The 23,613-nt window shown below is 40.3% G+C and overlaps 1 protein-coding gene and 1 long non-coding RNA gene across 7 annotated transcripts in view; one reads left to right on the top strand and one right to left on the bottom strand.

The window, feature by feature from the left end:
• The window catches only part of FAT3 (FAT atypical cadherin 3), a 617,077-nt gene that overhangs the window by 581,058 nt on the left and 12,406 nt on the right, over positions 1 to 23,613 (bottom strand). The window lies entirely within an intron of this gene.
• On the top strand, positions 1,522 to 5,011 carry LOC141578980 (uncharacterized). The gene is made up of 2 exons (XR_012509885.1): positions 1,522 to 2,068; positions 3,496 to 5,011. It is a non-coding gene; the product is annotated as an uncharacterized LOC141578980 (long non-coding RNA).

Genomic DNA, 23,613 nt, shown 5'->3' with positions numbered 1-23,613 from the left:
TCAAGTAACTCAGAAGCTGTAAGATTATTTACAAGTTGTTAGACACACAGAAAGACTCTAGTTCTTGCTGAAGGTTGAGTTTTGAGCACTGAAGTCACCCACCTACACCACCAATCCAACCCACCTACACCACCAATCCAAGGTGGAACTCTTCTTGCGTCTTATAAAAAAGCAAGACAGGAACTGGAAGGTACAGTTCTTTTTTAGCTTGTGATATTCATTACTTGTCCATTAGCACGGGTCTCTTTGGACATTTCAACCCCTCTCCTATTTACTACCCATTGCACAATCAGCCTTGATTATCAACGTGGCCAGTGTAGGTGGCACCCCAAATTATTCAAATTACTGCCATCTTAAGTGTCAAAGGGGGAAACTTCCTCTTCCTGAGCTAATTAACATACTCTTCTGTCATTCATTTAAATTGCATTTTTCTGCCTTAAATGTCAAGAGTCTACATCTTATGTGGAAGCAGCAGTTCAGAAGATTTCCCTATTGCATTTCTTATTCTTCTCTGTTCTTACTTTCTGAGAACGGTTTGAACCATTCCATTCTCTATTTTTCTTAAACAAATAATATCTGGGATGATAAGCCATAAGAAAGACAGACTTCTCCATCTTTAACAGATGCAGAAGCATGCTCAGAGGGGCAAAGCTGCCTGCACAAGATTTCAGGGCTAAGGAAGTATCAGACCAGGATCTGAAAAAAGGCCAGTCTGGCCACTGCTCTTTCCTGCCCAACAACCCCCAACACACATACACATACAATCCTTTCCCACTGATTTCTGTTAATGTCACCATCTTTCTCTTTGTCATCCAAACACTAATCCTTCAGCTTCCCCTAAATCCTTCCAGCTACACTGAATCAGTGGTTCAAGTACTGGTTCTGCTTCCACAAGTTCTGGGTCCCTGGTCTCCATCTCCATCTCACCTGCTCTATCTAGGTCCATCCCCCAGCATCCTCATCCTAACTCGCCTGCTTCGTTTGTGTCTCTTTCTCTGGCCCCGCGTGCCTCCAATCCACTCTGCACACCACAGTGCCTCCAGACAACTCTACCATCACCATGGTTCTCATAATGATGCCAAGATGCTCCTATTTTTACAGCAAAGCCTGGCTGCCCAATGAATAAAGTCCAAGCTCCTTCCCCAATGTTCACAACTATTCAAAATCTGGCTCCGAATGTCTCTCCTCCATACAACCAACTCTCCAATCAAATGAAAGTGTGCACAGTCCCCGGCCAGTCACCGCTGTGCTCCCCAGTCCCGGGCCTCTGCTGATGCTGATGGACCCAGCTGGAACTCCCTTCTCAGCACAGGCAAGACTGTAGCTAATTCAAATGAGCTCTCCCGTGATATCTCAAGCCAGGGGGACATCTCCCTTGTCTGAACCTCACAGCACTCTGATCCCTCAGAGCTCTCGCCATACTATCCCTGGCATTTTCATTTCTTCTGTAAATGACTTACTTCTCCCACTCACGAAAGCAGCGAGTCAGTGTTTGTTTCACATGTGGGTCCATCGGCGGCAACACATTAGGCACAGAGCAAGCACTCACACTTCTTGTTCCGATGAGTGTATTCGAGAATCACAAAGCCTGACTCCCTCTATTGGAGCATATTTATTCTCAAAGCCAAGCACAGTCTTACACACATCGGCCAAAAGTAAAAGTTAGAGAGGTAGGAGAGAGACACTTGGTCATCCTGGGATAATCCGAATAATCATAAAACATGTTAAAATGGAACAGTTATGGGGATGTATCCAGCAGGCGGGAAAACTGAGTTTAATGTTCCTGAGTCCGGATAAAATTTCTAAGCAAGATGGAGGTAGGGGGTGGAGGGTGTTCTGGGTGAAAACTGATTGCACAATGGGCCCCTTGACCAGAAACCCCGGTATGCAAATAGCTAAACCACTGAACAAATACCTCTACATTCCATGGAAAAACAAAGTGCTCAATCATAATTAGATTCTACTGGTCATTAAAATATAGTTCCAGCTACACTCAAAGCAATCTTAAATGGAGGAGAATCTCAGCATTCATCAGTGATTCAACAGAGGAAACAAGGCTACGGGATACGTGAGTTTTCAATCATGCTTCAATCCGGTTTCTCTTGCACATGTCTTTCCGTGCTTGCCTCTGTCCCAGCACACACCCATTCTTCAAAGGCAAGACAGGAGGGCGGGAGTTTACAGTCCTGAAGGGAAATGGAAGAGGTTCAGGTTTCACGCTTTTGTTGTGTGTGGGGTTTTTTTGTTTTAAGTCAATTTTTTCCTTCTTAAAATTTAGAGAGATGGAAAATCCATTAGGTAATTATGGCCAACCCAAGAGACCAATTCAAGCTCGTTCCCCACAGTTCACTCTCCAGCAATTTTCCAGTCCACTTCCCTGGGGAAATGCTAAAGTTGTCTCCCCAACAGCCACTTTCAAATTTAGCCCCAACCTAGTACCACTGCAAAGCTTAAAATGTAAACTTTATAACGAGATCTGAGTTGAAATTGCAAACAGCTATAAAAACCAGGACCTCTTGCTCTTCGCAAGGGGGCAAAACAATCCTAGGCACAAACGGGAAAGATCTTATCAGATTTTCAGGCATTTCTGAGTTAATCTCACCCTAGTGGCTCTCCTCAGCAAGCCTTCACATATGGGAATTTATTTCTTGCTGTTGTCATTTTCAGGAGAAGTGACAACAATCTGAAGCTAGGACGTGGGGTTTTTATTTGGAATTTTACTTTAAGTCGACACCAGAATGGTCAAAATCAGGCTACAGTTTTCTAAAACTCAAAAAGTTAGTAAAAGAGAGAAGCAGAATTTGCTCGCAAACCTAGCACCTGCTGCTAGTGTTACAAAAAACCTGTTTCCCAAGGGCTACGATTAGATAATTAACGGCTTAACTGTGCTCACGAGTACAGCACTGGTACAGGGCAGATCTGGGTTCCAATCCTGGCTCCACAATTGATTAACTATATAATCGCAGACAAATTAAGTGACGCCCTAAACCTCTGTTTCTTAACTATAAAATAGGCATAAGAATACCTACCTCAGAGAACTGTGATGATCCTAACACAACACATAAAAAAATGTTCAGCACAAAACACCCTGTGGCCCAGAGCAAACCCACCGTAAATGTTGATAATAAAAGACATGAATTACTACGAAACCCAAAAAGACCCACAGCACCTTACACTTAGAAAAGGCTTGATTCACACATACCAAGTGACACCTGGTTTTCCTTTTGGTTTGCACTTTGAGTTTCTAATCCTCTATCTCCTTTTTATTTGTTTATCTCCTTGTTTGTTTGTGATATTAACAATCTTAGGTTTGGAGGGATTCCTTTATCTTACGACTGATCGTGTTTTATAATCTTTACAAATGAGTCCCTACAACCTTGCTCTGTTGGAAACTCCTTGACTATAAATTCCAAACGTTTCAAGCATTCCTCTGGCGCTGGGGGAAACCACGAGTGTTTTAACAGTGTGTGTGAACTAACCGTGCACCCTTCCCAGGTGGTCTCCTCTGGATGCCCCTCCTTCCTCCCGGAGCAACGTGCCCCGCTCCATGAAGGAGCTATCTGCCACACCGACACCTGGATGCCGCATCCTTTCAAAGTGAAACTGAGAGTGAAATGACAGCGAAACACAACAGCCAAAGATATGCAGCATCATGGAGCCTCGGGGACAAAATTTACCCATTATCACACTTTCATATCCAGACAAGAAAGACAAGTTTTTGTATTTGGTAGATCAGTTTTTCACAAAAGTTAAGGGTATTGACATCAGCACTCAACATTCTAGTTTTACTGTTGACCTTTGAACAACATGGATTTGAACTGCATGAGTCCACTTGTTTACTTTTTTCAAGAGTAAATATTACAGAGTTACATGAGCCACAGTGGTTTGAATCTGAGGATGCAGAACCTCGGATACAGAGGAAATGTAGGCACCACATATACAGAGAGAAGAGTTATACATGGATTTCCCACCGCACAGTGTGAGTGTCCCTGACCCCCAAGCTGTTCAAGGGTCAACTGTACTTGTTTTTCTCTGCTGTAATGGGGTAGATGTCACCACCATACTTCAATTGCTTGGGCAATGGACGCCTTCTCACACACTCCTGACATCGTTGTGATAGTAAAGGCCTTGTTTGTAACTAGCGACAGTTTGAGATACACATGGCAGTGGAATTTCTCCCTCATTAGTCTTAGAGCACCTGCATTCACACTCACCCCACCCTTCTTGAGCATTCACTATGTGTCCAGCCCCACATCCATAGTCATAAAACTCTAGGAAGTGGGGGATGCTACTACTATCGCCTGTTTACAGAGGAGGACGTTAAGGCACAGAAAGATTAAATTCTCAAAGTCCTAAGAGCTGGGAGTGGCAGAGACAGACTCCATCCAGAGCACCAATGTTGGTAACTACTCTAGTAAACTGTCTCCTTGGTATCCAAGATGCCCACAACAGCTCCTTTTCACTGATAAAAATGTAGAAATCTGATGTTTTCAGTATTCATTCATTCATTCAATATGCTCTTTTCATGAAGTTTCTGTCCAATGGCAGGGACTGTACAAGATAGTTGAGGTTCCAGTCATAAAGAAGACAAACACTGTAGCTGCCGACAAGGCAGCTACTGAGAAATTTTTATTTTAAAAACCCTAATATTAAAATTTATCCAAAGAATGAATACAATTACCAAAGAAAGCCGTAAAGTTAAAAATTATGCAGGCAATTAATTAAAGCCGGGAACATTGCTACCAGTCCGGGAGGACCTTGTGAAAGGCTATATAGCAGAGGGCCCCATCCTGGTCTGGAGGACCAGGGAACACACATCTCTGATGTGGTTGATGGGGCCACTAACTTGAGCTAACTTTAGCTGCAGCGTCTACAAAAGCAAAGTGGCCACTGGATTTGTTTCTGCAACATTTGGATTACTGATTCCAGCCCCATGGAACTGTTCAGCCAATTGCTTTTTTTTTGAATAATACAAGATGGCTGCAAATAAAGGTTCAAAATGTTAACCTTCCTTCCACCTCTCCCTGGCTGTCTGTGTATGCATAAGTTTCTATAAAAATTCAATAGGGTAACATGTCATCAAATGCTTTTTCCAGCCCTAAAATCTCAAGTAGTTCTCTGTTGTCTAGCCTGGGATCCACCACTAGTTTGGAGTTTATCTAAGGCTCCTCCCTATGTAAGGATTTGATATATTGCTTTAATATATTTATATTGCAATGCCCTGTTTTTCTCAATTGCTCTGTGAACAGGGTTAATATTTCTAGCCATTGGGATCACAACTGTTTGAAACTTCCCTTTTACACTATGTCCTTTAAAATCTTTCTAAAATGCATTATTAGAATGTTTTATCTTAGTAACAGTCTGGTGAGTAAAATAAAACTGATCTCTGTCTAACTCAGGATCTTGGATCCTTCTGGGAGATTTCTCAGGATATCAACATTTCTTAAATCTTGTCCCCTTGCCCATATTTGGATGCAGAATGGGGCCCTTGGTGCAGAAGAGATGGTGTAGTTATAATAGATGACAGTGAGCAGGCAGAGTTGTTGGATTTCCATTTTGCCTCCACTTTCCATCTCTCAGCAAAAAGCACACGTACTAGGGAGAAAGGACCAAGGGATAATGTAAGAACCCTTAATCCAGAGCCCACCCAAAGTATGGGCCGTCTTCCTCTGCAATCAGAGAACTGTGCTTTCATCTACTTCAAATCTGGAGCATCCATGGAGGATTTCAGTGTCCAAAAAGGATGCCACTGCTTTACGTGGTTAGAAACCTACCAACACCCGACTGGAATTAGTTCAAGTATCCAAACCCAAACGAATTAAATCTCACAGTGATCTAGGAATTTGCAATGTGATCTCTTCAGTCCCAAATTCATCAGTAGTTGAAGACTGGCAATCTTTCATAAATCCCTTCCAACTTGAGATTCTATAACTCAATGAATCTGTTGTCACCCTGGACCACTTACCTTGGACATTTCTGCAGTGTAAAAAAAAAAAAAAAAAAAAAAAAAGCCTCACAAAGGCTGACTTTCTTAAAAGCTGTCTCTTAAAAAAAGTACTGGGAAGAAAAAATATGGCTAAATCACAGTTGCAATTTAGTGGTTCTTCCCGTCTAAGAACGGTATTACTTCACATTAAAAGAAAACTGAGTTACTATAAAGAAATGTTCTCTATAAATCTCCAGTCCTGAATAATTACCCTTAAGCTTTCCAGTTGGTTTTCTTTCCAAAGAGCTAATAAATACGTCCTAGGTGCTCTTGGCAAGCAAAAGCACCAGGTCCTATCACATGGAAGAAAAACTCTGAGCAGAAACCAAGGAAATAAGCAGGGAAAACCAGTAAGAATGAAGGGCAATGCTGTTAACTATGAAGTCAGTGTTTCATGTGACAGGTTTAAATATACCAAGGAGAGGGCAGATCCACTGAAGAGAGTGCCCTGCAAGAAGAGAAGGAACCAAATCTGAAGTGAATTGGTGGGGAAAAGGGAAGCAGAAGCGGGAAGCCCTCCAGAAGATGGGGGAGGGGAAGAAAGGGCACAGCCCTTTCATGGTGTGATAGACCAATTTTGCTCCCCCTGAATGGATGTATTACCCAGATCTGCTCAGCAACATGGAACTGGGAGGAGATGCTTCAGCATTACAGGGAGAAACTTGGCCATATTTGTGAAGGTCCTGCCCAGGGCCACTCACTGCCCAAAGGGGATAAAAGACACATCTCCAGGATGCTCCCTGGGCAGTGGAGGAGGGGTGACTTAATCTGTGCAACAAGTCCAGGTGCCTGCAAAATACTGCTTGATCCCAGTAAGAAGGCAGCAGTAGAAGGAAAATATGCAATCATTTTAGAAGAGCAGGAGGTACTTAGGTTTACGTGCTGATCCAGAGTGACAGTCGAATCCCCTGGAAAAAGAAACATGGAATGTTTGTGACTTTCTCCTCCCTCCTCAAAGTTCTCTAGGACAGGAGAGGAGGAGGGAGGTGATGAAAAGATGCCTTCCAGTAGATTCCTCGTGGGGGTTCAGAGACAGACAATTGCTTACTGCTACTGGAAGATTTCCCTGTTACTTGTTTATTCTTTGCCAAGGAAATGGCCCAAGTCAGCAGGACCTAGGAACCTGAAGTGTAGACCCCCCGAGACACTAATGCCCAGCCAGATTTGGGATCCCAAGCTTAGGAAACAACTTTCATACCAGCACACAACTGTGAGAGTCTCAACTGTATGGAGCTTAGAAACTGTGAAAGGAAAGGAAAGGACACACAGTTCCAAAGCTGTGCTTGCAGCCAAGTAAATTCTTTGAGGTGTTCAGTGACTTGATTTAGAGGGAGGCTGTTCTCCCCTTGATGTCATCTCAAAGAAGAACCAGAAGTGCAGGATTCCAAAGAAATGGTCACCAAGTTCTAGGCCGAGCCCTGCAGCTGTTTAACTGTGTCACTTTGCAGCAATACAGTTGGGTAGTGTGGTTGAGAGGGTCCCAGAGGGCAGTTGGATTGGATTCCATGTGACCGACCCAGCGCTGACACACATATGACTCAGGAGAGAGAGCTCTCAAACCCAAGGACTGCACAAAAAGTGGGTCTTGGGCAAACTAGCTAAATTTCTTTTCTGCATTCTTTTCTCTGGCATGTTATTCCTTTCCACAGATAAGCGATTCCACAGGGGCCTTCCAGAAGCTCCACCTAGCCAAGTGGCTTCTGATATTTCATAAAGTGATAACTGTTAAAAATGGAGTCATATACAACCCAAATAAACTAATCACATTTTAAAAAGTAACCAGTGAATTACTTAGGTGGGACTTTCAAGTTTGTGAAAGCAAAATAGGAGGGAAGGTTTTCCAAAGTAAACTGACAGCACTTTGAGCACATCAGTGTGTTTGTGTATACGATCTTTCCAGCTCATAGGCAATTCAAAATGGATAAAAGCAAATCCAGTCAGTCTTGGTTATTAGATATTTTTCCTCTCAAAAAACCATCAATGTCCTGAGGGTAAGACCTTGCCTGTCTTGTTCCCCGTGTATCCCTGGCAGCTTCAGAAAGCCTGGTGCAAAGTAGGCACTCAAATTTCGTATTGATTCAACAAATTAAATTAAAAAGCCACTTTAAATTATAAAATATAATCTGTGGACCAGCCCCCTGCGGATTCATCTTTTTAAAGTTAGATTTCTATTTTGATTAATACTCAAATATGAATTCTTTAAGCACCTCGCCCAAGAAGTAAGAGGTAAGAAAACTAGGACAGAAAAAATATCTGGTTGTGGAAAATCTACCATCAGATCATCACGAGGTAATTTTACTTCAGTAACTTCATTAATTCTTTCCTATTATTTTAAGAATTAAGTACCTCCTTGTCTGTCTAAATTGTAAATTCTAAATGTTCCTAATGAAATTAAGATGAATAACTGGATAAATGCAATTAGTATAACATGGTATATTCTACAGTTCTTAAAGAAAAAACTGTGATCACCAACATACTTTGTTTCCATTACTTACTATGTGTGGAACCATCAACGTTAGCCTCCCTCAGGCTCCAGTTCCTCCTCTACAAAGATGAAAGACAGCAAAGGCCCCAGAGGCCAGAGGTGAGGAAGCTGACATGAGACTATCTATACAGTATCGGCTTTTGATTAACAATGATGCTAATTTTTACGCAACTACTTGAAATGTATTTCATTTCGGTTTTTAGGATTCTAGTTTATGGGGAATTTCTCTGGATCTGTATATTAACTAAAACGGTCTCAAGAAAACACCATGTACTGTAGAACGTGACTAATCCACAGTAAATGTGGCTATCTTTATCACATCCCTTCACTGATATGACTTTCCGTAGCAACATTGTGAGAATTAATGTCAGTTTCCTAAACTAGTGCAAAAGACACACGTATGCCTGTGAGATCTGTTTGCAAACTCCGTGAAGAAAAGACAGCCATTCCCAGAACATTCCATGTCCTCCTCCTGCCTCATCCTCACAGAGAAAACACCAGCAATGGCTCTGACTCGCCACAGTGGAAACTGGTTCACAGCCCTGCTTCTCAAGCCTCAACTGTTTCGCTCTTTCAAAGCACTGTCCTTCAGAATAAGCCTCTTCGCAAATGTGAGGGTTTAGCAGCCTGGAGTTCTTCAGAAGTCAGCTCTATTAATTACAGACAACCTCAATTGCAGTTTTTGCTTTCTTTTTTTCCCTTTTGATGTATTAAACTGGCTGTCAGAAATTAAATTACTTCAGAAAGGAATGACTGAATACCTCCAAACTAAATCAGCTGTTAAAGAATGCCTGGAATACGATTTTTTTTTTTGTTGCTAATGCTGAACTACCAACCTACAAAGTAGAATTCCTCATTATTTAAAAGGACAATGGGTGTTAATATTGTACAACTGCACAGGCCTTTCTAGAAGAGTCTCGCCTGACTGGTTTATATTATAAAAAAACACTTAGACGCCAAAAATAGAAAGCTATCCCTTCAAGGTTCACATCCTAGTTTGCATCAGTAAATAAGAAAAAAAAAATGAATATTTTAGGACTCATCCGTGAAACAAGAAGTTTAAATGTCATATAACTGCTTTATATTATAATCAAAAACACTTCGGTGCTAAAAATAGAAAAAAAATTCTTACAGTATTTGAATATCAGTTGGTAGCCAGAAACAATAAGAAATGGATGTTTTAGGATTCATCCATAAAACAGGAATTTAAAATGTCCATTGCTGAGAGAACAATGAACTTTTTTTCAAGAACTAATAACACTAAACTTCAATTTCTAAGATTTATAAATTTGAAAATTTTAGGAGCAGAAGAGATCACAGGTATCAACTCTTATTCTACTGCAGACATGTAAAAGGTAACCCTCCAAGGCAGATGCAAATCTATTCTATCCTGTACCAGGATTATGGATTTGCAATCAGGTGGGAATATCTGTTGTCATTGCAAGGGTGGCATTTCATTACATAATTAATACTGAATCTTGTTCTTGGTTGTGAAGTCCCTCCAGCTGCTCTAATGACTTCCTCGTGTGCAAGGAGTTTCCATCAAACCCAGGAGGACTGGCTGCGAGCATGCCAGGTTTTTACAAGGTGTTTGCATTGCTTTTAAATCTGGTTCATCATAATGACACTGTCTTTTGATGCTTTTTTCTCTTGCATATGAAGCTGAAAGAGGGAAGATGAAGTTCTTTGTTGCTGTGATTCAAGTATCAATCTTTTCCACTACTCTCAGTCTACACACACAAAAGCCAAGAAGCCTCTTAAAAGAGGGTGATTTATGAACTTGTAAAACCCAAGAAGTCAATCAATATATAATGAAGTAAAGAGAAAAAGAAAGAAAAGCAGGCAGGTGTGACAGACCGGTTGGTCGATGGCAATTACTGACACGTCTGGATTGAAAGCATTCAGTTCACTTACGAAGACCTCCAATTCTGATAAACACTGATTGATGAGTGAGAGACACATTTCAGATTGCACGTGTCTCTGCGTTTTCACTTCTCCTAAGTCACAGGTGGTGGGTCTGTACTTACAAACACAGGCTGCCTTGTTCCAACCTCCCATTCCCCCTCTGATCATCATTTTCATCTCAATTTTTCCCTGCAAGTTCATCTAAGGTGATGATGTTTCTTTCCAGAATGATGTAGCTGTGAAAACGTTCCCATATTTCCTGAGCTAAATGCAGCAGGTACTGTAACTTGCTTTTAAATCATAAATAAGTACTCTAAAATGCCTACCACACCTTGAAATTCAGCCTGAAAATGCTAAAGTGCTTAAATCTAGATGGCCAATTCGCAACGTGGCACAGAATTCGGACTTTAGGATATTCGAGTCCAGCCCCTCACCAGGTCCCTAATTAGGTACACAATCCTGTGAAATTCAGTAGCCCCATCTGAACCTCAGTTGATCTGTTAAGAAAGAAGATTAAATCAGATTCACTCTAAAGTTTCTTCCAGCCCTCATGCTCCATGATTTTTACATCTTTTCTGGCTCACTAATGGAGCTGTGGTGTTAGAATTTACTCTATTCCTCAAGAATTGTCTATCTCATAAACGTTATTTAAACACCAAACTACATGCCTTACCAACATTTACGTGGAAATGTCACTGTCATCCAGTCAGTCTTGAGATACTATATTTGTCTGCCTAGTGCAATCACCGTAGTTTCTCTTTTTTCCAATAGCTCTTATTTCCCACCATAACAATACAAATAAAGTTGGGGGAGAGTTTTAAAAGAAAATTTTCAATTTGTTTTTGATGTTTTAGTTCTGAAAATACTGATGGGTGTCAAGTACAGGGTAAATTTTTCTACACGGATTTAGTCAAAGGGCAAACTTTTATACATTCCAGCAAAATATAGGGTATTCACACCATCTGACAGCTACTCTAATCATCTTTCTCCAACATTCACTACCTTTCCTATTCATATCTTTCCTTTGGTGATTCCAAACTGGAGGGAAAATATGCAAAGGGTAATGACATCTGTATGCGATGTGAAATCTAGTGTGAGATGTGATGATTCAAATACTAAAAAATGATACACTCTTTCAATTCATTTCCTCTGGTTTTTCAACTGATACATGAGAGTATGATATAAATCAAGCCACTGCTATAAAGAAAGAAAAACTTCAAAAACAAAGACAAAATAAAAGCAGTCCTCTTTTCTGTAAGTCAAAGAAAATGGCTGTATAGAAAAAGAGGGGATAAAAGGGAAGCATTGGGACAATATGGAGATACTCCTTTTGAAGTATGAATCCTCTGTGGTGAAACCATTTCCCCATTTCATTGAAACCCTTTTTAAATTTTCATTTAAGTGTTATTTTTATTTGGTTTATTAAGTTATCATACATGAGCTTGTATTTTTTTTTCTTTAATAGGAAGGGATCCAGTTCCTTTTGAGAGGGTAATCTGCAACCAAAAGCTTGAATATAAAAGACAAGTGATAAATGCTGGAGAGGGTGTGGAGTGTTACAGGGAGCCCTTCTGCACTGCTGATGGGAATGTAATTTGGTGCAGCCACTATGGAAAACAGTATGGAGAGTTTCCCTAAAAAGCTAAAAATAGACTTACCATATGATCTAGCAATCTCACTCCTGGGCATATATCTAGAGAAAACTAATTTGAAAAGATACAGGCACCTCAATGTTTATAGCAGCACTATTTACAACAGCCAAGACATGGAAGTAACCTAAATGTCCATTGACAGAGATTGGATAAAGAAGATGTGATGTATGTATATTTACAATGGAATACTACTCAGTCATTAAAAAGAATGAAATAATGTCATTTGCAGCAACATGGGTGGACCTAGAAATTATCATACTAAGTGAAGTCAGACAGAGAAAGACAAGTATCACATGATATCATTTATATGTGGAATCTGAAAAAAATGAGACATGAACTTTTTACAAAACAGAAACAGACTCACAGACACAGAAAACAAACTTACGGTTACCAAAAGGGAAAGGTGGGGGAGGGATAAATTAGGGGTTTGGGTTTAGCAGATACAACCTACTATACATAAAACAGATAAACAACAAAGTCCTACTATATACCAGAGTCATCTCTATATTTAATACCTTGTAATAGCCTATAATGAAAAAGAATATGTGTGTGTGTCTCTCTATATATATGTGTATATATACATATATAAAACTGAATCACTATGCTGTATACCAGAAACTAACACAACATTGTAAATCAACTATACTTCAATACAAAAATAAACAATGAAACTTAACATGTTTATATGTTATAAATAAACAAACAAAAGACAAGAGAGTCCAAGTATTTTACAACAGAGAGGCTTCTTCAAAGAAGTCAACCACAATACAGACTCCAAGTTCCCAGCCAATGTTCACCGATGCCTAACAACTAGTAATGCTTGGTAGGGAGAAAGCGTTCTCTTTTATAGAAGAAACTGGAAAATCACTCCCTTCTGATTTGCAAGGAACGGTCAGAGAACCTCAAGCTACCAACAGAGAGGTACCCTAGGTGTCTGTATCCTTTCTTTATGCTTCTGCCAGAGGGGAAAAATAAGGAGTGAAAATGGGTGGTGAATTGCCTTCGCAGTCACAGAAGAGGGACATCATGCCAGGTGAGGGCAGAAGCAGACAAAAAAGTAAGAATTGGGGAGCCCCACAAAGATCAAAGGAAGACAATTTCAGGGCTCAGCCACATGGAAGAGGAGGCAGGTCTCCCTGTTGTGGCAAGAGCTTCCTCCTCTCCCCCCATCACCTTACGTGACTTCAAGGTCAGCCCCACTAACCTAACCAACATACTCTGCTCAATCCCTCAATTCTATTTCAGAACATAATTCCACAATCACACCCCAGGCTTCCATCATTCCCCGGAATTGTCACATCTCTGAAATCACTAAGAAATCCCAACGTCTCTAATAATTTCCAATCCTCTTCAACCCCCTTTCGTTTCCCTCTGAACTTGCTCTTTATCTTCACCAAGACTTCAACCTCTGACAAAGGTATTACTTTTGGTCTCATTTCCTTCTCGACTTCGTTTTCCTTAATAATCCCATTTACAGGCATCTTAAATCCTATCACTTCATGCCTTTCTGACCAATATCTCTTGCCCACCTACAATTCTGAATTACCCCCCATCTTTAGATTTTCTAAATTTCCCAGGCTGCTATAGACAACAGGAAAGTTCCAAATAACAGGATGACATGTGCACACTCATGAATGAGTGTCCACCTCAGCAGAGTCCTCAGTGCTGCTTTGTAAACTTGCTACTTACCTCTGCTATACTCCCTGCCTCACTGCTGACTCCAAACCATGGCCAACTTCCTTAAAATCCCAACTTTCCCCACAATCTCTTCACTCTAGCGTGGCTTCCAATCTTTCCAAGGAAACAAAGGCTATGGGTTGGGAAGTATCTTACTTTCCCTTCTCGGGATGGAGTGATCCTCACTAATCTCGTCTTAGAGGGAGTATTTCCTTTCTCCAGTCCAGGGCAATCCCTGCAGGCTGCCTGAATCCCATCCCACTCTGTTTCCTTTGAGAAATGTTCTCCATTAATGATCTCTTCTGTCTTACATTTTCATCTGCTCCCTTTTCAGTACCTGCTGCACAACTTGCAGGGCACCATTTTCTGAGGATACCATACATTTGCAGCCCAGGCTCCTGTTTCTACTGGTCCTTTCCTCTCTGCCTATAAACATACTTGTTTTCCTCTTATCTTTAAAAAAACTCTTGGACCCAATTTTCTCCTTAAGCTTAGCCCCAATCCCCTCCTTTCCTTCGCTGCCAAATTTCTTGAAAGAGTATTCAAAATGTGCTGCCTCCACCTCTTCCTTGTTTTAGCCCACCGCCAGCTGGCAGGCATCCCTCCCCACCACTCTATTCAAACTACTCAGTCAGCAGTGGTCATTACATCCTAACTGCCAAATCCAAAGGCCTCTTTCAGCATTCATCCACTCCGGCATCCTTAATTGCCCTGAGACAATAGATGAGGGTGATTTGGCTTTCATTCTTGAAAATCTCTGATTCTTTGGCTTGGGGGATACCCTCCTCCCCTGGGTCTTCCACCACTGCTAAATCACTCTTCTTCTGCTTCCTTTTCTTCTGCCCAATTTTTAAACCTGGATGTCCTCAACTCTCATCTTTTTACACCCTAGAGCAGCAGCTGGAAACTGAGGCTGGCCCATGGGCCAAACTGGGTCAGTATCCTGGTTTTTGTAAATAATGTTTTATTGAAACATAGCCAAACTCCACTTATTTACATACCACCTGTGGCTGCTTTCAAGCTGCAAGGGCAAAGTTGAGCTGTCCTAAGAGACAGGACAGCCTACAAAGCCTAAAATATCTACTGTCTGGTCCTTTACAAAAACATTCACAGATCCCTCTCTAGAGAGTCCACACAGTGGCTCCCAAAGTGTGGTGTCAGATGAGCAGCACTGACGTAAATGGAAACTTCTTGGGTAAACGGTCCTGGAGCCCCCAGCTCAAACTTATGCAACTACAAATTGTGGAGTGGGGCACAGGAATCTATGTGCTACAAACCCTCCCAGTGATTCTGATGCTTACTACAGTTTAAGGACCTTAGGTCTACACAGTGACCCTGGGCAATCTCCAGGGCTTCAAGTCCCACCCATGCATGTGGTGACTCTTGAATCAAGCTCTACTGTGTCTAAGTATTTTCAATGAACTCCCAAATATTCCCTCCTGGAGTCTCATTCAGTCATTCAACAAACCTTTTCTCAACACCTTCTATAGGATGAGCTGTGATCTGTGCGGGAGTTGGGCGGACAGATAAAAATATGTTTCATGCGATATTTGGGATATACTTATTCTAAAGACTTGCGGGTTACTCAAATTGAAATTCAAATTTAACTGGTAATCTATATTTTTATTTACTCCATCTAGCAATCCTGCACAGGGGCTATAAAGTGAATATGAAATCGTTTTTACCCAAGAGTAGAACAGATTTCAGTCAGGGAGCCGATGATATAAACAGTACAAAACAATATGATTATCTCAAACTCTCACATTTCAAAAATCTCCCTCCCCTCTTCCTATGTCAGTTAATAGCTGCAAGGTCTTTTTGGGCTAAGCTACTTCAAAGGCCTCTTCTAAATATCCCCCCAAAGAGGTTCTGACCCCAGAGTTGAGGGAAAAGTTGTAAGGCAGAGAGAAGCAGTCTAACCACGGGTGTGCATAAGAAAATGTTGTCATATGAATCGTAAGGGAATGATAAGAAAGGCATTATATACACTTGGCTGCTCATTTCTTTAAACTCTGATCCTTATCAATCGTTATACATAATGAGCAGTAACATGGTTGATATTTACTATTTTAAGGCATTTTAATAAAGATTGGATCCATAGTTTTAAAAAATGATACCCAGTGAAAAGTTCACGGTTTGGAATCTGGATCTAAAATTAAAGTCCTTGGCTTATAGTTCAAACCACAAACCAAAGCCTGGTGGCTCATCTGGTAGCATTTTACCCTATTAGCATGCCCAGGATCCAGGAAGAACTCTTTAACTTTGGGTTTGCAAACACAGATGACAATAGTGAGTGTGGAACATTCTATTAACCAGCATCCTTTGCAATAAGAAAGTCGATTTCTGATTTTGGGGGGTAATTTTTCTAATGTGGTCTTTTCCCTTAATTTTGTAAGTGCTTTTCCATGTCATTAACATGTTTAATACAAGATAATTTGGAGAATTCAGAGCAGCACAAAAGAAAATAAAAACCCCTTGTTTTTCTCGTTAAAAAAAAAGTTAATTTCTAAAACAATGGATGCAAAACATTTGACCTACTAATTTTTTTTTTAATTTTGACAGTTTTCTACTTAGGAAAAAAGACAATTTCTTAAAACACAGCCATGCAAATTTTTTTTTTTTTAATCAGGGCTTCCAGCAAAGAACATTTCCATCTAACTCTGAGCAAACTCATTTTTAAAACTTTCTCCCAAAGCCCCAGAAGAAAATTTACCGTTATGATAATTCACCCAGGCCTGAAAGCATCCCATTAAATCATCTGGGCTAATGAAAACAATGACAGCAGAGACAAACGATATTCAGACTTTATCTCATTTGCGCTACATTCTCCTTCACTTTGTCTCCTTTTTTTATTTTATCCAATAATGGTTGATTTCAATTCAACAGGTTGCACATTCAACATTTGATTTAGGTGGAAATATTAAGGCCATAGAAAAGGGGTGGCTTCCAGGCACCAAAATAATCTACAAATCAAATGTAATTATTCCTGGATTTCAAATTGGTAGCATTGTTTCCGTAAATCAAAATTTACAACTCATGGCAGGGATCCCCAAAATGGTGGAGTAGGAGGACACGGTGCTCACCCTCTCCCATGAATACAACAACAACTACATCTACGTACAGAACAATTCGCACAAAATACCTACTGAACTTTGGCAGAATATCTCCTACATCTGAGATACAAGGAGAAACTTCACAAAACCAGATAAACAAGTTTCTACTGTATAGTACAGAGAACTACATTCAATACCTTTTAGTAACCTATAATGAAAAAGAATATGAAAACGAATATATATATGTATATATCTGACTGAAACATTATGCTGTACACCAGAAACTGACACAACATTGTAAACTGACTACACTTCAATTAAAAAAAGAAAAAGAAAAAACAAATTTACAACTCACAAATTCTATTTCTTTCTTTACAAAGTAATAACTTATAGGGCTTCTTTACATGAAAAGATTTAAGCACAATTAAAAAAAAAAAAAACCTCTGAAAATGACATACTCAGTTTCTTAGAACACAACTACTAAATAAAGCAAGACTTCCTTCTAGTCATTCCTTGAAAACATAAGATTTGCCGGGACAGATCAGGAGCATCAGGTTGAGGAACTTGACTCAAGTGTTAGTTATTGGGTACCTGACTACCCTCAGCTCCTGTATCAGGATGTTCCAGCACTGAACGGGGTGCCCTGCTTTCAGAGTGTCCATAAGATGCAGATCAGAAACCAACTTCCAGGTGAGTTCAGAGAAAATACTTCCACGTCAGAACCAGTAGAGCCGAGTCCCTGCAGCAACACCAGGCTCTGTCCCTTGACAGTTACTGGCAGGACTCATCTTATCCCCATATCTTAAGTTCCTTGAGGTCAAGAACACTGTTGTATTTATCTTCTTGACCCTCCAAGCTCCCAGCAAGATGCACAGTATAACAGGGTGGCCATGAATGTATATGATCCAGTAAAGGAGAAGAGGTGGGAAACCATGGAGAAGGGTGGCTCTAAGCTTTCACTCTCAAGTGACTGGCCCTTAAAATACTGTTTCACTATTTTAACTACTAGTAGTTTTCTACCGTCCCTGATCAAAATCATGAAGGAATAAGGCTGCTCTCAGCAGAATTCAAGATAACCTGTCATTATTAGATGTCTGAGCAGTCAGTCCTTCATGCCAGGAGGCAGTCAGATATGACACTTTGAAAGGTACTTGTTTATAAAAGGCCAAAGTAGCTTCTTCTTTTTTTTTTTTTTTTTTTTTTTTTGCATTTGATTCAATACCTTAAGCTAAAGACACCTTTTTAATCCATGAAAAGGGACAATCATCATTCTGGAATTCTCCATGTAAAACACAAGAGTTGTTCAAATCACCTCTCTCATCAGTGTCATCACCCTAATTCCTAAAATGTAGGGGACCCTGGTGTAAGATGAACATCCTTCTCCCCCGTGCCTAAGCCTTCTTACATCAAGTGTAAGGTGTGCTTTCTTGGAGTTAGCAGTTATTTTAGCCAAAACCTCAGAACTACTTTTGTGTCTCGACAGCTCCGTCTCTGCTGTGTATAAAGAAAATCCACTACACTGAAACAATCACGAAGAGAAAAATTACTTAACGAATCAACCACCTAAAATACGACAGTTGCTCAAACTGCACAAGGCTCATTCAAAACTGGAATTATAAGAGAAATGGATCATACTTTTATAATCATATTTTTAAATAGAACCTAGCATATTACTGAATTAAAAACACCCTTTAACCAAACAAATGAAACACCAGCAATAATCCGCACTTATTAAAGGTAGTTGATTCTTCCTGAATTAAAATCAGATTCCACCACTTTGGGTAACTACTTAACTATTAATCAGATTAGATCAAATTTGAACTGCTGATGATTAATTTTAAAATAAGTATTATATGAACATTTACCAGCCCAGACACACATTCTTCTACGGAATATTTGCAAAAAAAAAACCAAAACTTGTCACAGATGCAAGTGAATAAAACATCTAAAAATATAGTATTTAGCAATGATAAAAATACTTGAGACAGCAAAGGAAACATCACAAATGAGCTTTCCCAATACTGTCTTGGCATACAAATAAGTGTCTCCTGCAAATATGAGTACTGGATTTCCTGAGAGACCCACAGCCTGAGAAGCAGAGAGAGGATGCAAAGAGGTCCCTAAAATGAAAACGTGCACCAAAGAAGGCGCTGTTGAACTCAGCAGCCTGGAGTAGCAGATTCAAAGCCAACAAAGAGTTAAACACCTAGGCTAGCTCAGTAATGAATGCTTAGTAAGTTTGGCCAGGGAATATCAAGTAGATACCAGGGCTAGAGCAACTGCTAAAGGGATGACCTCCTTGAATCTCATTTGCATAGCAATGAGATGTCACAAAGGCATTAAGTCTGAAACCGCAATGCTGTTTCTAATCCATGCTTTATTTTGTTGTGACATTAAGCAAACTGCTTTTTAAAGTAAAACAGAAATGATTCCAGCAATGCAAGGCTGGGGATTGGGGGGGGAGGGGAGCAAGGATGGATTATGAAACAGACTGGAAAACAGCTACGTAAAGAGCTACTGAGTCGCTCTGTAAGCAAAACCAGCTGAAAAGAACAATAAAATAATAACTTTCAGGGATACTTCCAAACCAGGTAAGATCTGGCTTTTGTCAACTGATATTATGTTACTTGGGCCAAGAATAATGCATGTCTACTCACAACAGACAAAACAATATGTCAATAAAATGAGCCAAACTCTCTCCAAGTGTATCTGTTACAGCCTTAGGCTGTTGCCTGTAATGATGCAAAAACCTTCAATTACAGTTTGGGGTTTGTTTTTGTTTTGTCTTAGTTTGTTTTAAGGAATTGTGCTTGCAAGTATTATTATCATTAGCTACTACTTAGGGAGATTGAGGGCTTTTTAGTCTACCACTGAGGAATGCAACTTCTTTTTAATACACTGTATTAAATTACATATACAGCCAAGACTGCAAAAGAAGCAACGGAAAAAAAAAACAAACACAAAAAACCCAGCATTGAAATCAAGCTTTTGTGTTAAAGCCATTACAAATGGAAAAAGGCATTCAACAAAATCTTGAATATTCAAGCTCTACCTATACTTAAAAAAAAAAATCCAAACTTCAAATGTCACAACTTCGTTTCTCTCTCTGTCTTATGTAGCAAATTCAAAACCAGTCACAGTGCAATTAAATGAAAATAAAACCAAAAAACCTCCTCCACGATGCCTTAAACATGTGACTGATCCATTGTTTCACGGCAGTAATTACCAAAGAACATAAAGATTTGTACTCACTTCTGTCATAAACTCAGGCAAAATGAAAGCGAAGTTTAGCTGCCTATTCCTCAAATCCCCGAACCACATTTCCAAAGGCATAAAAAACAACTCTCTTACTTTGTGATTTTTGACAGCACCTCAAGTTATTCACCAGACCATAGGAATCTACTTCGGGCAATGAAATTAATATTTCAGTGAGTCTTCGTCCATGAAACAGGAAGTCTTTTAGTAATGACCTTGGACTGAATAATAAGAAAGGCAAGAAGAGCAGGGTCCCAAGCCAGAGGGTAATTGTGATTCAAAGACTCTTTTATGCAAATAAGACCCCTCATCAAGCTAATGTGATTTCCTACATTTTATCTTCTGTCTTTTTATTTACATTCAGCTGAGAAGTCCCAATCAGAAAATAGCCTAGTTCTAGCTCCTTGATCCAGCCTATCCTGTGCAAGTACAGTCACAGATAACTGCAGGACAGTCACTGGGAATCCAATAGCCCAACTCCCTGGAGTAAAACGACATGAACTCAGACCATCCCAACAATTCTGAAGTGAGTTCTGGCAAGCGGTAAATGACCCATGAAGGTGGCAATAACCCACATTGATGGGCACTGGTTACTTTTTCTATTTCCTTTTGTGATGCCTTAGCCTGGAAAAGTAATTTCCAGGAAGGTACCTCTGTATTCTCCCCCAGGACCCTCCGGAGGTACTCAATTTGCTTCCCACTGACCTGGGTTGCATATTTAAGTTTTAGAAAACCAAACCAGATTTGCCATGCACTGGCAAGTGTTTTCAGGGATACTGTAGTCTAGAGAAGCCAGGAAGCTTCCACGGATCACTAGAGGGTCTCTGTAACTATGAGTAAAGCTGAGGACAGGCCAGGGACTCAGAACTCCACTAAGGAGAGAAATAGCTGATGGCAGAGCAGAGGGGGAAGGAGCACAGATTGTAAAGTGGGATCAAGCCGAGTTGGAATCCCGACCCTGACACCTCCTGAAGCGTGACACCCTGAGCAAGGCACTTACCAGCTCTGGGCTTCAATTTCTTCATCTGTAAAGTGGAGAAAATAACAGTACCCGCCTCACAGAGAGGCTGGGGATAACTGAGATAATATACATAAATCTCTTATCAATGTTAGTTGTTGGAAACAAATGCAAAAACGAGTGAAAAACTGTACATGGTAAAGTTCTAAACAAATGTAGGCTACTATCATTTATAATATCAGTATTTCCTTTTTCATAGTCTTCTACCAATTCAACACCTGAGGGCCAGCGAGACATTTGGGAGTGTTCTGCTTTTCAAGGATTCTTTATCCATATTTTCCTTTTGTCAAGTTTCTCTTATCAGTGTTATCATCCACCCAGTAAAACTAGGATCAGATGCCACGTGGAAATAACCCATTAATCATATGCATAGTAATTGTCATTGTCATCATCATTATTATTCAAATAATGCAAGGAAGTATGGTTTTGTGCCTGCTTCTTGAACTTGGTTTAACAGCAGTGACATTAATGGTACTTAAAGCTCCTGGATAAACAAGATGAAATCATGGGAGTTCTGGCGCCTTCCCCATCTCTCACAGCCCAGGCCGCTGCAAATAAGCATGCGATCTCAATAAAAAATTACACTTGAGATAGGATCAAAATTTCAAGATAAATTCCCCAGTCTCTCTATCAACCAAATTTCCACCTCTGATTCTCTCTTCATGGAAATTCCAGAGGAGTCCCAGAGGATACCCTTGGAGCAACTTTTAGGTAGGTCAATTTTAATTAAAAATCGGAGGGAGAAAATTTAAGTACTTTAATAACTAAGTAATGTAAAATATTTTTCTCACATGGAACCAAACGCATTATGGAACAGATTGGAAAATTCATGTAATTATTTTTGTAGAAAAATACCCAGCCTTCAAAGAAATCTGACTGATGCTGTGGCCTATCCGTGGGCTGTACCACTAAGCATTCATAGTATGAGACCACCCTCCTCTTCTGGTCTGGGGACTCATGTGGCTACATGAGAAGCCCTGGTTGTCAACAAGAGCTGTAGGTTCAAATGCTGATCCTGCCAATTCATCTCTGTGACCTCAGTTCAATTCCTAACCATGTCTCTGTCACCTGTGAAATAATGACGCTCACAGCCAGCTCCTAGAACACAAGTGATGCTGGAACAAAAGTATATGCAAAGAGCCTGACGCAGTAGACACTCAATAAATCTTAGCCATTTTCCACTCCCACACCCTATCCCCCTTTTCCTACTTGTTATTCAGGATCTCAGAAGATAACGACACTTGGAACTCCACCAAATGACACCTATAAGTTCTCTCCAAGATGCTACATCTTTCTAGCATCCAAAACCTATACAACATCGCATTCATTCATCCATCCAGCAAATAGTCACTAAGCATCTGTCTTGTGGCAGGCACTGCCTGTGACTGAAAAGGCTCAGGAGGCAAGAAACATGTGCAAATATACTATTCCAGGTCCTCATTTCAGAGATGAAGTATTTTTCATGCCATCAAATGGCTTCTCAGCTGGGGGAAGGAGGGAAGCAATGACAAAGCATGCTGAGATCCCAGGTAATTCCAGTGTAGTTTAATGCTCTCACCAGTGTTCACTAGGATACTGAGGTCCCAATTTAGTTCTAATCAGGGATATTAATAATAACCAAAAGCTACAAGTGAGGTCCAGAAAAAGAAATGAAAAGCCCTCAGCCCCAAAGAAGGCTTCCAGATGAAACAAACACCAAGAAGAAACTGCTGGGATCTGGTCATCCGTACTTGGTCTACACAGCCTGCCCGTTTACCCTCTGTCCAGTTCAGTGGTAACAGCGACCACACCATTCAGACTCAGCACTCACAGACTGCTTCAGCCTGCCCAGAAATCTGCATGGAAGCAAAGGATCAAAATGCCTTTTCATCTAAAGAACTGTGAATTAACTCTCTGCCTTTTTAATTGCTCTCAATTACTTTCCCACTATTTATAAAGATTTTTTTTGCATAACAAAATCCAACTCTAATCAATATATGCAGTATATCCCAGCTGATTAGTGCAGTTCTTACCCCACCGTGATGCTGGAGTTGTGCCAGCCTTACCTAGCACACAATTAAACGTCTGGTAGTGTCTGCTGCTACCCAGCAGGCCTCACCAGCTAATAGGGAAAAACGGGATTCACAGTTGCCTCTCCCAGCTCTTAAGTACCCTCACTCCCTCCCGTCTGTTTATAGACTTTACGAAGTATGCCTAAAGAATTAAAGGCCTTGAACCATCACACAAACCTAAAAGGCACAGGAGCATAAGGAAAGGATCTCCAAAGTCTAACTTATCTCCTCATGTCAGTAAATCCTTCCAGAAATATCAGTCTTCCCACCCTCATTCCAATACTGCACTAAGAGCACATTCTAAGAACAGAAAAGACTCAGCTATCAGACTCACCTAAATCCAATATTATGAATTATGTTCAGTGTACCTTCAAGCCAATTTTCAATAAACACAAATCACTTAATAAGAAATTAAGAGCATTACACATTTCTCATGCTCCCATGGATTCAGTGTTAATGAGATTTTGTTTGTTAAGCTCACCAAATGACAAAGTGTCTAAAAGACAGACACAGCCTTTTCCAATTTCCATT

This window comes from Camelus bactrianus, chromosome 10 (genome assembly GCF_048773025.1).
Source record: "Camelus bactrianus isolate YW-2024 breed Bactrian camel chromosome 10, ASM4877302v1, whole genome shotgun sequence".
NCBI lineage: Eukaryota > Metazoa > Chordata > Mammalia > Artiodactyla > Camelidae > Camelus > Camelus bactrianus.
Note: the sequence above shows the minus strand (reverse complement) of the source record. Positions and strands in the feature narration are given on the sequence as shown.